Source organism: Triticum aestivum, chromosome 5B (genome assembly GCF_018294505.1).
Source record: "Triticum aestivum cultivar Chinese Spring chromosome 5B, IWGSC CS RefSeq v2.1, whole genome shotgun sequence".
Classification (NCBI taxonomy): Eukaryota; Viridiplantae; Streptophyta; class Magnoliopsida; order Poales; family Poaceae; genus Triticum; species Triticum aestivum.
The window spans coordinates 370,185,829-370,200,699 of NC_057807.1; the positions used below are offsets into that span (position 1 = coordinate 370,185,829).

The 14,871-nt window shown below is 44.1% G+C and overlaps 1 long non-coding RNA gene across 4 annotated transcripts; it reads left to right on the forward strand.

Annotated features, from left to right (window-relative positions):
* Positions 1-1,101: 1,101 nt before the first annotated feature.
* On the forward strand, positions 1,102-4,009 carry LOC123111905 (uncharacterized). Of its 4 annotated transcripts, none has more exons than XR_006454888.1 (5): positions 1,102-1,329; positions 1,458-1,650; positions 1,788-2,044; positions 2,156-3,238; positions 3,323-4,009. It is a non-coding gene; the product is annotated as an uncharacterized lncRNA (long non-coding RNA). The 4 variants fall into 4 exon arrangements; XR_006454889.1 differs by having other exon boundaries at positions 2,156-3,193; XR_006454891.1 differs by having other exon boundaries at positions 2,156-2,769; positions 2,848-4,009.
* The last annotated feature ends 10,862 nt before the right edge of the window (positions 4,010-14,871 follow it).

The window sequence follows — 14,871 nt, forward strand, 5'->3', positions numbered from 1 at the left end:
CATCGTGCGCTCCTCACCGGCTACTATTCAACCAGCCCTCTCCACGGGGTCCTATTCAACCACCCCTCCACGGGCTACTGTTCATCCAGCCCTCCACCGGCTACTGTTCAACAAGCCCTCCGCCAGCTACTGTTCAACCTTCCCTCCACGGGGTCCTGTTCATACAACCCTCCACGGGGTCATGTTCATCCACATCCAACTGGCTCGATCAATCGGGGTCCTGTTCATCCAGCAGCAACACCACGGGGTCCTGTTCACCCAAACCTCCAACGGGAACTGTTCATCCACCCCCAAGCAACACTCACTGTTCATCCAGAGGCACCATCGATTGGCTTCAGTTAGCAGCAGTAGCGAAGGAATCGCTTGATCGCTCGGGTTCAGTAACATGTACCCTGCAGTGCAATCGCTCGGGTTCAGTAGGCGAACGCCTCGCTCGAGTTCAGTTAGAGCACAACGCCTCGCACCCACGCGCGTACGTGTACGAGAGAAACACGCATCGCTCGGCCCCCGACCACCCACCATAACCGGGAACTCTCTGATATTTTCCTCGCCCTCGCTTCTACCATGGTATTTTCTGTCATGCACGGTTCAAAGAATGTCATGCAGCTGCGTCTCCAGCCCGCCTAAGACGAAAAACCCATTTTCTGTCATGATTTTTTGTCATAGAAATAGGACCCCACCACATCTATGATGATATCGGATTTTGTCACAATTATTGTCATAGAAGTGTCATAAGTATGACAGAAAAAAAATTCATTCGGCCCAAAATGTCACAGATGTGTCTTTTTTTATAGTGTAGGTAGATACCGCATATTAAATGTGATACTAATTTGTGTCATGCATGGCAATAAATATGATCTATGATACTATACATACTCTATGTACACTATAATTAAAGGTAGTATTATACACTATAATATCATATATATATGCATGATACTAGGGGAGCAGCGATTTGGTGCTCGGGCTCAGCTGCTCCCAAAATCGCTATCGCTCGTTGGTGCCTCGGGATGGTAGAAAGTACGCCTGGCGTGTCAGAGCTAGATCGTGCAATATCAAGGATACGCGCTATATACGGTGGGCCATGTTCGTAGCGCAAGGCGTCCGTTAGTCACGCATCGCTCCTGATCCGTGGACCAGCACGTCTCCAATAGTCTGAGCCACGGTCCGGAATTGGTACAAACGATTCTCGGTGGGTCAGGAAGGCTTGCGGCCCAGAGGAGGTTGGCGAAACCTCGGTCCCCTGATATCTGCGACGGCGGGTGCTACTTCCGGCGGCCCGGCGATGGAAGATGCGGCGCTGGAGTTCCTTATGGATCCCATCAACCGGTGAGTTTCACCTATGTGATTCTCTTCGTTCAATTGATTGATTTGATTCGATGTCGGGCGCTGAAATTTCGACCCTCAAATCCCTCTTCCCCCGCCGCCACTGCCGGCCACTGTGGTGCGACTTGCAGGTTTCCATTTAGGGAGGAATTTGCGGCAACCTTGAGCATCCAGATCCGGTTAGTCCTGCTGCCATGCTGTGATGCCCATCCTGCTATGCCGGCGGATTCCAATGGCAGGTCTGGTTGCGCACAAGATGAGGGTCCGCGGCCCCGTTAGGCTGGCAGGCGAACTACGACGAGGAAACAATGCTTCTCCAAATAGGTCTGTGCAATCCACTAATCCTGAAAGCACCGGGCCGGACTAGTGCTTCACTATTTTCAGCAGTGCACAATGGCTGACTGTGGCGATAGAATGTCCAATGAATTATGAAAATTGAAATCACTCCATGGTAATTTCAGGTTGTGGCTGGGGAGTGCTCCATTGGACATAACTCCGTGCACATCGAAGATGAGTTTGTTGGAGCAATCTATTTGCAAATATGCGGAGAAGCCTATGAAGAGTTTAATAAAATCGGAGTTAGGATTGACTTTCAACTCACTCGGGGAGGCCTACGACTTCTACAGGTCGTACTTGTGGGAGGTTTGGCTTTGGGATCAGGTATGGTAAGAGCAGATTGAATGCCGACAAGGTGCAGAAAATAATCTATGGCTGCTCGGTGAGAACTGCTTTCTCTTTAGTTTGTTAATTTTGTTTCATTCTTGACGCAAACGGTGCCGTAGGGCGGAACAGCTATAATGGTTTGTGTCATCTGGTTTGTGGATTGCAGGGGAAGCCAGAAGCAAGAACAATCGGTCTTGTAGGTGCGATTGCCCCGCATTGATAAGCCTGTTGCGGGCGTCCGACAATAGCTGTTACTCCCTCCGTTCCATAATATAAGAACATTTTTGATACTACATTAGTGTAAAAAACACTCTTATATTATGGGACCGAGGGAGTATATAACTGAGCATCGTGAGAACAACAATCATTCTATGTCGCGGACAATGGGGGAGAAGGTCCGCTGGCCATAGGTAGCGTTTATGAAGAGGACTTTGAGGAACATATGTGGCTAGATAAGTCATGAGCAGACAGACGATGATGTGAGGAAAACTTTGGAGGGTTTTGCTGACATTGTTGCAAGTGACCTGGACTTTTTGTCGATAGCGAGAGCAGGGTCAAGAAGCTGATGTGGACCAATGGAAGCAGTTGGATGCAATACTGGTTCTTTGAAGATGTCACTTTCGACAATGACATGCAATTCGTGCTTTTTGTTGGGGTGAACAACCGTTTTCAGAGCATTATTTTGGCTGGTGTATTGATGAGGCACGAGCAGCTGAAGAGTTTCGACCGGGGAGTTTCTAAGGATGATAGGAGGAACCGACCCGAAAACTATCGTCACAGGTTTGGCAGTGTATTTAATTTGCAGTTCACAATCAGAATATTTGAACATGCTCACTCATGTTATCTCACTGTGCGCAGACCAGAACAAAATGTTTGCTGTCTTTTTAATTTTTATTAAAAGAAGCTGATGTATGCTGGTAGTGACAGAGTCATGTTGTGAGGAGAACCAATCTGGCAATAGAGTGTCACACAAGCATGAGCTATGATCGAGCAGTTCGGGTGAATCCTAATTGAAGGTACCGCATACAATGTTACGGAGGTTGAGAAGATGAAGAAGTATGTGACAATGGACAACAATGCGGCGAAACATGAGAAGTTTAGTAGAGTTGTTTAAGAGGTAAAAATCAAGGGTGGCGGTACTGAATTCGTGTGCGAGTGCAGTCAGTTGAAGCATACAAGGATGCTTTCCTGCCATGTCCTAAGGGTAATATATATGCCTTCAATTGGCTGTGGTTTGCATACAGTGCAAGTATGTTTGTTCGATTATAGTTTGATATATGTTCAGATAGTTGGTATACCATCTTTGACGCATGCATAAGTCTTTCACATGCAGGCATTCGACTCTATACGTGCATGCTATGCTAGCTCTGAAGCGTTAAGAGCACAACTCTAATGATTAAAGCTAGCGCTGAAGCGTTCAAGCACATGTTAGCTGGCCTTAAAGCTCCAATGGTGAGCTGTGAACCATTGGCAGAGAAGAGGGATGGTCTGGGATTTGAAGACCATCAGGTTGCGATCACTGCAGACAGGTTAACTAGGAATGGCGACCTTGCAGTCCTATCAAATGGTGGTGCAACCCAGGAAGATAATTTGGGTGGTTCTGTGAGTGTGAATGCACTTCAAGGCGAGCACCTCCGGAGAACCAAAGGGGTGTTGGCAGGCCGACAAATAGCCGTGAGAAAGCACCATATCACTCTCTCAGCAAGCGTACTAGGTTTTGTAGCATATTCGTCGTGAAAAGCCCCGCAAGCCTGACAAATGCAAGAACTGTGGTATGGAGGGGCACCGTTGAAACACGTGTACATGACCACTTGGTGGTGGGCAGACTTAGAAGTGAGGATTTAATTTGCCCGTATAACTTGTAATTTGAGGATTTTCTGGTGTGTACTGCGAGCCATGCTTAACGCTTGTTCCCCCAGTGCTTATAGTGTGTACCATTGTAAGATTGTAACATTGAGTGATAGTGGTCGAAGTCTTTTGTAGTACTTTATGCTAACTTGCCAGATCTTAAGATTTTTAAGAGCTAAATGTTATGCATAATCAGTTTGCAGTTTTTCAAAATATTTTTATGATCATGCGAGACCCACAGGATTTTTGGCCGTATGGCAGAGTGTTGTAGATCCTGCTGTGCATGAAGTGGTGATAGTACTGTTGTAAGCTGAGGATGGCACGGGAATAAACTGGGCCGTTCGCTCGAAGCCTGTTCTGCCTGGTTAGTGGCGACGCCATTGCAATGAATGCGTCCAGGCCCACATTACTTTTACATCCGATACAATCAGAATACAAATGAGAATACAAGTAATGGAGCTGATCCACATGCGAACTGATGGCTGAGATTTCAGGAGCAGCTGAGCCTGGGCTCAGAAACGAATTTTCCTGATACTAGCTAGTATATGACACTCTCCACTATGAGTATCCTAAGTATAGCCTAATTAAAACATCCACATGTAGTTGTAGTAGGGTTTTTAACTTTATATGCACTAAAATGCAAGGTAAGTACAAAGAATGACTTAAACATAGCAGACGACCTGAAATGGGCCGGAAAATCAAACCAAGGATAGCTATTAACTGACGATTTGTAGTCAGAAATGCCGCGTCTCCTTTTGTGAACTATGATCCTTCTTGTAAGATACACCAGTATGGAAGGTGCGAGCACCAAAACTTGTGCCAAACATTACCAAATACTTTCCATGCGATCGTGAGAGCACGCCATAGTGGCACAATGATTTTAGTTATTTTCCGGACTCTATATGCATTTCCTGAAATTAAAATACTAACAAGGCCTACGCCTCTAGCCGCACCCTGCGGCCGAACTGTTTGAAGTTTTTCCCCGTTTCTCGCACAATGAATGAAAACTCGCAAAGCGACACACGAATGATCTTGCTAACACGCACGTGTAGTTGCGATTATATATATATATATATGAAAACTCACAAAGCGACACACAAATAATCTTGCTAACACGCATGTGTAGTTGCGATTATATATATATATATATATATATATATATATATATATATATATATATATATATATATATATATATATATATATATATATATATATATGCGTGTGTGTGTGTGTGTGTGTGTGTGTGTGTGTGTGTAAATTAAACGAGATCACTTTTCTTTTTCATATTCAAAGTTTGAGATTGCCAGCGAGGCCTGCCGCCTGGTAAAATGTACCAGAAAATCGAACCATAGAGTACAGTCATGATTTCTTACCATGGAAAAAAATTTGGAGGCGAAACGATGAACTCATGTTTTCATTCAAACAAAAATATGTTGTTAGTTAATTTAAATGTTTTCAAATAGCACACGGTTCACTCACGAAAGTCGTGTGTCCACTAAACCGTGGTCGATGCCCCCCTTTGCCACGCGTGTGATCTGAGTCGTGCGTTTTGATTGGCCAGAACCCAAACCCCACGGATCGTACGTCTGCACCGTTGGATTCTCCTTGATCGAACATCGATCCTCATCCCTTTTGGCAGCACATGCAGTTCCGGTTGTGATTTTATTTATATCCACAAATTGCATGTTAAATTCAAAAAATGTACCGACCACTGGAGTTTGAATTGACACGTCTCCTTTTGGAACCATGGTCCTTCATGTTAGATGCTCCGGTCTGAAGGAGCAATCATCAAAACCTATGCCAAACTTTAACAAAAAAAACCCCGGGGTCGTGAGAGCACGCCACGGGCACACACCGATTTTGATGAAGTCTAGACTCCATCTAAATTCCCAGTAATTAAAATACCAACTAGGCCTACGCCGGTGGCCGCACGTCGCGGCCGAAATGTTTGAAACTTCTCCCCGTTTCTCAAACAATGGATGAAAACTCGCAAATGGACACACAAATTATGTGTACACCTTCTTTGCTAACTAACACCCAGATGTGTAGTTGTAGAATGGTTTTGAATTTAATTATATGCACTAAATGGAAGGTAAGTGCAAAAAAATGACTTGAATATAGCAACGAGACCTGACATGGGCCAAAAAATCAAACCTAGGGTATATACGTTATTGCTTACCATGAAAATAATCCAAAGTAGAATGATGTAGTCAGTGATGATTGGAGTCCGAAGTGTTGCGTCTCCTTTTGGAAACTATGATCCTTCTTGTGAGATGCTCCAATTTGGAAGATGTGAGCATCAAAACTCATGCCTTCTTTACCAAAAAAACTTCCATGTGATCCTGAGAACACGACATGGTGACACACTGATTTTCGTTATTTCTGGACTCTGCATGCATTTCCTGCAATTAGAATACCTACATGGCATACGCCTTTGGCCGCACCTTGCGGCCGAACTGTTTGAATTTTTTCCCGTTTCTCGAACAATGAACGAAAACTCCCAAAGAGACATACAAATGATCTTGCTAGCTAGCTAGCACCCAAGTGTAGTTGCGACTATATAGCAAATGACTCAAATATAGCAAACGATACCTCAAATGCACGGGAAAATTGAACCATAGGGTACAATGGTGATTTCTTACCGTGGAAAACAATTTGGAGGCGAAACGATGAACTCTTGTTTTCATTCAAACAAAAATATGTTGTTAGTTCAGGTAAATGTTTTCAAATAGCACACGATTCACTCATGAAAGCCGTGTGCCTACCAAACCGTGGCCGATGCCCCCCGCTTTGCTGTGCACGCGATCTGAGTCGTGCGTTCTGATTGTCCAGAACCCAAACCCCATGGATCGTACATCTGCACCGTTGGATGCTCCCAGATCGAACGGTGATCCTCATCCCATCCGACAAGAAATGTTCGGCTAGGAATTGATTTACATGCCAAAATGCAAGGTAAATGCTAAAAAATGTCTTACATATAGCACACGAGACCTATAATGCGCCAGCAAATCAAACCCGTGGTATAATGGTGATTTCTTAATGTGGGAAAAATTTAGAGGCGAAACGATGAACTTATGGCTTTATTTCAAAATTAGTACGTCTTCATTTCAAATGAAATTATTCTTTTTGTGCACACGAGCGCTTAGAGGCAACCGTTTGCATAGGCCTTTCCGCGCGGCGACCGGGGATATTTTCCACCCTTTTCACATAGGCCGCCAACACCTCTCCCCACACACACGGCCCGCCCGCGTTTCAATGAAATAGTCCACCCAATCTCCATCGCCAGCTCCCCCCCTCCCCGAGATCCACAGCAGAACCCTCTCTGGCCCCGGCGTGCTCACCCCGACCGTGTGCCCACTCTTCGGCGTCAAGCCTACCTCCACTGACGTTCCCAACACGCGGCTGCCCGTGCCTCGCTGTCTTCGTTTGCTCGCCAGCCACCCTCAAGCATATCGATGTTGTAACCCTCGCCTCTCCTGTGGTCCGGTCAGTTTTGCATTAAGAAGCCTATTAGTTACTGCTCTCCATCGCGGTGAGGCATATTTCTTTGCAATCCCTCTTCCTATTTCATTCTGTATGTTCCCAAATTGGCTATTAAATAACGGAGAGCATATATATGTTCATTATCTACCTTCCTAACTAGTACATATAAGATGTATTTGTTCCAATAAGTTACTGCCGATTTACAGATCCCGGGCACCCGAGTCACACAAACTTAAGAAGTTAGTCGTACATTTTCTAAATTATTGCATGACATGTTTAGAAAGCTTGATACCAAGTTGTTAGTTTTATGCTTATCCTCCTTTCCTGAGTTTTGCATGTGTTCTCTATAGATGCCGAATAGCAGCGACAACACTCATGCTTCAGGCGATGTATCTTCATCTGATTCCGACAACCCTAGGTCTTCAGCAGATGGTGAGGGATCAAGTAATCTTGAACGGGATAAAGCTGCAGCAATTACCCTTCCGGTCAGGACATAGAGGAACGCTCCAAGGAAGCTCACACACCAGCCTAAAGGTGTATATGAAGTAACCGAGATCGTTTTAAAGTCTTGGGCTCCAACTAAACCAGATAAAGCACGCACGAGGTTCGGGAGTGTGTGTGGATTTGTTGGCAGGGAAAGGCTCAACATTAATTTGCCGAGGTTTTGGAAGGCTGACACAGAAACACGACGACAGATAGTTCAGGAGATCATGGATCACTTTAACGTTTCAGAGCAGTGGAGAATGCAGGTGGAACACGCTGCACTGAAGAAGGCTAGGGATGCTTGGAGAAACCGGAAGCACGTGTTGTACAAGAAGTACTTGAGTGAAGGCAAGGACCCAATCCCTGCATACCCCGAAATTACAAAGGCAGACTAGGCAGAATTCAAAAGGGTCAGGGCAACTAAAGAGTTTGCTGAGAAGAGTTTCAAGCAATCAAAACTTCAGAAGAAGAACACACACCCCCAACGTATGGGTGTGGCAGGATACTACGGCATGAAACCGATATGGGACCAGGAGGACAAAGAAGCAGTATCGGCGGCTGGGAAACCGGCCTTTAGTGAAATCAGGGGCGAACGCGCCAGAGACTACTTGTGGGCACGTGCAAGGAGGCGTGATGATGGAACTTATTACTTTAAAAACTCACATGACAAAGAATTGTATCAAGTGATGTTAGAGGCTTCCAAGATCCCTGGAAGGTTCTACAGGAACTCAGGGCCATGTTACATTTTGTCCGTTTCTCTGGAAACAAGAGATCCCCCTAGCCGTGCAAGGGGTATATGTGTTAATGTACCGCACAAGAGAGCTTTCACACTCAGCAAAGAAGAGAGGCTTAGCATGAAAAAAGCGAGGAGTGAAATGAAGCAGAATGCATTGTATGAAAGGTTGAGGAAGGACATGTATCCGACTGTTCGAAAGGATATTGAGGGCTCAATGATGATTGGGAAGACTCTAACACTGACAGATAGCCAGCAGATGGGATGGGAGGCGGGCATGGAAGATGTTGCTTATTGCGTGACAACACCGCACAAGAGTAGCCATGCATCAGCTGACCCCAGCGACAATGAGACTGTAGCTGCTCGTGATGATGCTATATCTGATCTATCTAGAATGAAAGACAGGCTGAAGGGCGTGCTTACACATTATGGAGGTACATTAAAATGTGCAATAGCCTGGGTTTGCCCACCCTTCTTGGAAAATGGCCTCTTCTTGGACAATGTGCCATTGTAACCGGGTTGTGTGAAGTGCTACGTGACTGAAGTAAAGCCTGGATTCAATGAATTTGCCCTGAAGAATGTCCTAGGAGGCTTTGATGAGCAAAGGACCTTGGGAGAAACAATGTTAGATCACATCCAGTGGCCACGAAAGGAAATAGAGTTCATTGATGAGATCCCTGAAGCCCCGCCAAGAGCAACCAATGTCACCCCTCAACCGGTGATGCTCTCCTTGCCACAACAGCTCTCGCGAGGTTCCTCCAAAGAACCTAATACTTGTAATCCAACGGCTGATGCATCAACCTGTGATCAGCCGACCCGACTTTGTGGCGTATAGGCCATGTCATCCTCCGCCCCAAAGCTGCTAGTGGCAAGGCCTATAACTGCCGAAGACGCACCACCGATTCAGATGCCGGCCGCTCAAGCAGCGGGGGGAGACCCGGCTACAACACATGCTCAGCATACCAACCTGGTGGAACGGACTGCTAAGCAGTCTGATGCTTCAGAACCACCTGCTAAGCAGTCTGTAGGTCCAGAACCAACTGGGCATCAGTCCGTCGGTCTGCAGTCGCGTGATCAACATACCAATGCGTCAGCACTTCCTGCTCAGCAAACCAATGCGTTGGCATGGCGTCCTCAGCGCACCGACAAGTTGGCACCACCTGCGCAGAAACCCGACATAGCTTCAACGCATGGTCAGCAGTCTGATGCCTCTGCTCCTACATCCCAACAGTCCATCATAGCAGCACTGCCATCTCAGCGGTCCGACATAGATAATCCGTCTGCTAAGCAGTCCGTCGAAGCTTCACCGTCTGCTCGGCAGTCTACCTTGCAGCCAACCAGACGTTCTGCCAGAAATGCTTCTAGTACCAAGAAGGAAGTGGCCAAAAAGGTTACACCCGTGAGGAAGCATGGCGGGAGAGTGAAGAGGAAAGAGAATGATTGCCTCTTGCTTAAAGCAATCATCGCCCAGAACCAAATTAACAGCAGGTTGTTAGAATCTGGGAGTAATATTATTTCTGATGGCATGGATGATGAAGAAGTAAATTTGTTGCTTGCTAAAAGTAAAGCAGACGTACTTGAAGCATGCAATTATGTCCATGACTAGCCATTTCTTGTTGTCGAATACTTTGATGAGTGCAGCTCCAGTTACCGCGAGTTACATGAATATTGCATGGATCAAATGTCAGTAGGTCATCGTGAGTTGCTAGTCCACTACAACAGAGATCATTTCTAACACGATGCTGATTCCATCAATGTGAGTTTCGAGGACTTACATCTCTTGTTAGATGCCTGATTTTGTAAGTACTTAACAAACTCTGATCAACTTCTCCATACAAGGCTGTAAATGATAAATAGCTAACTGCATTTTATTCCTCTTAGGGGATTAAACGTGCAGAGAAGAAAAAGGGGGAGTGTATATTTCTAAGATCCCGAATTAGCAAATGGCACAACATTACATGGTAAGGACATATGAGACTTGGCTGTTAACACGGCCGTCCGTCTCTTAAAAAAAGGTCCCATGCAGAATCATTTCTCTGGCCATATCATGAACTATAAGTCAAGTAAACAACCACGCATACACTGATTGTCTTTCAGATTTTGACATAATTCGTAAGTTCATGGCTTTATTAATATGTAGCCATCACTGGATATTGGTATTCATTGGTCCAAACAAGAACACAGTTTACTACATCGATTATCTCAGAGAGTCACCAAACGCTCAGGATATGACGCATCTTCAGCACTTCATGGATAGGTATTGAATTCTATGATGTTGAAATTAATTTTCATTCATGTCTAGTTCAATAATTGATGTTGTCAAAATTCATCTTCATTTGCAGTGTGCTCGCATTGTGGAAAACTAAACCAGGAAACCTGTTCAAGAGGGAACTACCTCTACATCATGAGATCTTTCTCCGGTAACACACCGAAATTCGTTATTTTTAGAAAATTTATCCAACAGTCTACAAATACCTTTTCTTACGCTAGTCAAATGTTCAAGCTTCTAAATAAATCTCTTCCTATTTTTTCCAAAGAAAAATAATACATCTAACACCGGTTAGGTTGTTCCTAACAGGACAAATACATGACTGATTTTGTACAAAAAAAATCAGTGTCCTTAGCAAGAAGTAGGGACCAACCTTTGTGGGTACTATGTTTGCAGACACATGATCTCCATGTGCAAATCTGCTGATAGTTGTGACGATCCTCGCGAATTAGTACCAATAAGTCTATCTTAATTAATATCTTCTACTCCACTCATATGGCACATTCTGATCTTAAAAATACTACAGCTCATCTTAGAACCGAGGACCCCTGAACCGCTCCTGGCTGGTGAATTGCCGATGGTTCGGAGATTCATCAGCGACTTCTTCCTGAATCACTACATCAATCCCACTGGTGATAATGAAGATTTCAGCATGCCTTCTCCTGAAACATTGAGTAAGAGTTAGCCGCTAAACATATACACATGGATCCATTGTTTTCCATCTGATGAGTTCTTCGTATTTTGTATACTATGATTAATTATGTAATGCATATATGTGTGGACAAATCATTGGAATTTAGCTAACATATCTTCAATTGCAATTGTTGCGAAATCTGATGAATGTTCTTCCTGTGGACACTATTTGTTCAATTGAATATTGTGGCGAATTTTCTTTTTGCTTGCCGATTCAAAATGGGATATTTTTGTTTATTTGTTCAATTGAATATTGTGGCGAATTTGCTTTTTGCGTGCCGATTCAAAATGGGATATTTTTTTATTTGTTCAATTGAATATTATGGCGAATTTGCTTTTTTGCATGCCGATTCAAAATGGGATATTTTTGTTTTAACCTCACAATTGCTCCGCACACGGTTCAACTAAGTGAGTGTGTGCGATCCACATCGGAAAGCATACGTCAATCATATGGAACCGTCGGTTATACACAGCAGATCGCAAACGATTTGCAGCGCTACTACGTGTGCGTAGGCTCTCCGGAACCATTTGTGATATCAAGTTATCGCACACGAGAACTCGGAGTAAACCGTGCCCAATGTAAAATACAATCCGAGTCGTAATTTTTCAGGAAACGTGTGGAATCCCAAACGAAAAGCACATTTCACTCTTGCCGCAACCGTCGGTGATACACAACAAATCACAGATGGTCTGCATCACTTGTATGTGTGCGAAGGGGCTCCTGAACCGTTTGTGATAGAACATTATCGCAGACGATAAAATTTTGGGAAACATGTGAGATGGAGTCTTGCATGACTAACGGGTTCTGCAGAAAACTCGTGTGTGATGGGGCACATATCACACACAGTTCATATGTTGGCCCGTGTGCCCTACATACTGTTTCCCAAATGGTTCATTACGACACACCGTTCGGTTTCACTGCGTCATTAGAAACGTTTAATCACCGATCCCACACGTGCGAAAGAATTTAGTGTGTGCTGCATCGCACACGATTACATTTTGCAAGGCCTCTAGATCATTGCTCCATATCCCCGACGGTTTTTGGGTCGTGCAGGAAGGACCCCCCTATCGCCCACACTCACTTGGCGATGGCTCCAAATGCCATCGCGGAAAGGGGTTAAAAACCATGTGTATAGCACCGACATGTGCCAATGTGATGATGACTGGCTTGTTCAGCGATCTTTTGGTGCTCATTTGGTGTCGACCCCTTAATAAAGGTTGTTGATACATCTCCAACATATCTATAATTTTGATTGTTCCATATATTATTAATCTTGGATGTTTCATATGCATTTATATGTTATTTTACATCATTTTTTGGGACTAACCTATTAACCCAGTGCCCGGTGTCAGTTCCTGTTTTTGCTTGTTTTTAGCTTTTCATAAAATCAGCACCAAATGAAGTCCAAACACGACGAAACTTTACGATGATTTTTTCTGGACCAGAAGGGACCCTAGAAGGTTGGGGAGGAGGCCAGGAGAGGTACGGGAGAGCCGTAAGCTCACAGGGTGTGCCCCCCCAAGCTTGCGGGCCTCCCGTAGCACCCCTTGACATAATTCCACCTCTATAAATTCAGAAATATTCCCAAACCAATAGGGATCCACCCGAAACACTTATTCCGCTGCCACGAGCTTTCGTTCTTTCGTGATCCCATCTAGAGGCCTTTTCTGGTACTCTGCCGGAGGGGCCATCGATCATGGAGGGCTTCTACATCATCCTTGTTGCCTTCTGATGACACGTGAGTAGTTCACCATAAACCTATGGATCTATAGCTCATAGCTAGATGGCTTCTTCTCTCTCTTTAATCTTCAATACAATGTTCTCCTTGATCCTCTTGGAGTTCTATCTGATGTAATCTTCTATTGCGGTGTGTTTGTTGGGATCTGATGAATAGTGGGTTTATGATCTGAATATTCATGAGAAGCAATTGAGTCGTTTCTGAACTTAATTATGCATGATTGTTATAGCTTTGTATTTATCTTTGATCTATCTGTTTGGTTTGGCCAACTAGATTTATTTATCTTCAGTGGGAGTGGTGCTTTGTAATGGGTTCAGTCTTGCAGTGCTCTATATCCCAGTGACAGAAGGGTACAAGGCACGTATGTGAATTGTTGCCATTAAGGGTAAAATTATGGGGTTTATTCATATTTATTGGGTTTACTTTGTCTACATCATGTCATATTATTTAAGGCGTCACGAGTCGGCCTACTTGTCTCAGACATGATGCTTATATACATGATCATGGCCTTGAATATCGTCATAACTATGCGCTTTTATATTAGTTTCCCAACAGTAATTTGTTCACCTATCGTATGCTATGTGTTCGAGAGAGAAACCTATAGTGAAAACTATGGCCCCCATGTCTAATTATATTATAGAATACCAGATTCCTTTGCTGCAATTTTATTTCTTTTATTTTGTTTTGCAATTTATCTATCTACCACTACAAGCTTTGATCCTTGCAAGTAATGAGTTCAAGGGGATTGACAACCCTCTTGCCCGTGTTTGGTGAAAGTATTTGCTTTTGTGTGCGCAGGTGTTGTTCACGAGGCTTTGCGTGTGATACATCTCCAATTCATCTATAATTTTTTATTGTTCCATTCTTAGTATCAATCTTGGATGTTTTATATGTCATTATATGCAATTATATATCTTTTCTTGGGACTAACCTATTAACTTAGTACCTAGTGCCAGTTGCTGTTTTTTGCATGTTTTTGGCTTTTCAAGAAATCAATATAAAAAAGAGTCCTAACAGAGAAAAAACTTCGAATTAATTTTTTCTGGACGAGAAGAGACCCTAGAAGGTTCCGGAGAAGGCCAGAATAGCCACGAGGGAGCGACAAGCCCTAGGGGCACGCCCCTAGGCTTATTGGCCCTCGTGGCACCTCCAACCCTAATTACACCCCTATAAATACTCAAATATTCCCTTGACATCATGGAGCAACCCGAAATACTTTTTCCGCCACTGCAAGTTCCAGAACCACGAGATCCCATCTGGAGGCCTTCTCCTGTACTCTGTCGGAGGGGTAATCGATCATGAAGGGGCTCTACATCAACCTTGCTGCCCTTCCGATGATGTGTGAGTAGTCTAGCATAGACCTACGGGTCCATAGTTTGTAGCTAGATGGCTTCTTCTCTCTCTTGATCTTCAATACAATGTTCTCCTTGATGTTCTTGGAGATCTATTAGATGTAATGACTTTGTGAGGTGTGTTTGTTAGGATCCGATGAATTGTGAGTTTATTATTAGATATATCCATGAATATTATTTGAGTTTTCTCTGAACTCTTTTACGCATGATTACTATAGCTTCGTATATCTCTCTGATCTATTGATTTTGTTTGGAAAACTAGATTGATTTATCTTGCAA